This window comes from Odontomachus brunneus, unplaced genomic scaffold, assembly GCF_010583005.1.
Source record: "Odontomachus brunneus isolate Ranch 3 - 2012 unplaced genomic scaffold, Obru_v1 Obru_scaffold_202, whole genome shotgun sequence".
Taxonomy (NCBI): Eukaryota; Metazoa; Arthropoda; class Insecta; order Hymenoptera; family Formicidae; genus Odontomachus; species Odontomachus brunneus.
In genome coordinates, this window is record NW_022639652.1 from 432,234 (window position 1) to 434,002 (window position 1,769).

Genomic DNA, 1,769 nt, shown 5'->3' on the forward strand with positions numbered 1-1,769 from the left:
AGCACGCTCTACATCACAAATAATAGTACGAAAATCGGAGTGAGTTCCAGATGCGCACATTGCAAACGGACACATCCAATCATATGTCGTTGTTTATAGAGTCTCTAGAATATCTCTAGACATATGGCGTTGTGGTTGGATGTGATAAAAACGAAATAAAAACACAAATATTTTCTACAAAACTATTTTTTATTTCTCATCAGTTGCATATCCATTGCATAAACAAACGATACATAATTAAATGATGATAAAATAAACGGTGCACATCATTCTGTGTCCAAATGAACAGCAAGCATCGTTCTGTGTCCAAGTGAACAGTGGGCAACTGAACGGTGTCCAAGTGAACGGTGTCCAAGTGAACGGTGTCCAAATGAACGGTGTCCAAGTGAATGGTGTCTAAGTGAACAGTAAGCATCCTTCTGTGTCCAAGTGAACAGTGTCCAAGTGAACGGTGTCCAAGTGAACAGTGAGCATCCTTCTGTGTCCAAGTGAACAGTGGGCACTTGAACGGTGTCCAACTGAACTGTGTCCAACTGAACGGTGTCCAAATGAACGGTGTGTAACTGAACGTCGTGCATTTTCTTTCGTGTCCAAAAACAACGGTGCCCAAAAGTTTCGTGTCCAAACGCACCGTGTCCAATTGAACCGTGTGTCAAGTGCCGTGTCCATTTGCACCGTCCATTTGCGACGTGTCCAATTGTACTGTGTCCAATTGAATGCCACTCGTCATACCAATGAAGTGGCTTTTCTGGCATATATGACGAAACAATATAATGTAAACATTTGTTAATTCTTAATAAATATTGAACAAATGAATTTACAAAGAACATGTTCCTTTATTAAGATACTATTTCTACCTTAAAAATACTATTTCATTTTTTCAAGTAGGAGAGACGACGAGAATACCGACAATTCACATTGATTTCTATCATCACATACTTAATAAAAAGTAAGACAACTAAGAAACATGAAGAAAGTGTGTGGTACGTCTAATTTATATACTGCCGGACGAAAATAAATTTGAGCAGGTTTGGGCGCGCTTCGCTTCTTGAATGGGAACTCAATTAGCCGATAGACATTTCGTAGTTTGAAATGTTTGCTTTAAGCCTATTCTACAATAGCCGTAAGAGTATGTTTGTAAGAAATAAGAGTAAGAAATTGACCAATCGTAATCGATTATTCTTCTCACATTCGACTATGATTGATCAATTTCTTACTCTTATTTCTTACAGCCATACTCTTATGGCTATTGTAGAATGAGCTTTAGAGCTCCGCGTAGCACACCGAAAGTATAATAATGCAAAGCACTATTTTCTCGATAGTTTGTCAGAATTATTTCGGACTTCGTTTTTTTAGTACACAACAGTTTAAAACAGTAGTAGTATATTGAAGTTTTTTATAATTTTTTATAAAATATTCGATATTTACACTATTTATTTGTTACGTCACAAAATTTTGAGACGTCATCCAGAGAGAAGGAAGGCAGGTATTAGAAATCCGAACCCTTTTTCGTAATCCTTTTTCCCCAGTTATCCTCTTAGCCTTCTCCTTTTTCTTTTTCTTCCTCTTTTATTATTACTCGATACTTCTTTATTACTTGTACTTTCCCATTTTCCCAGTAATCCTAAAAAAACTCCTGACATCCATCATTCAATGTCATTTTACGTTTCTTGTAATCGTATCTAAGAACTAGCGACTTCTCCGACGATCGGGCCCGGGGCAGCGGCCCCAAATATTGTAATCTTATCATTTCAGAAGCGGATGGAGAA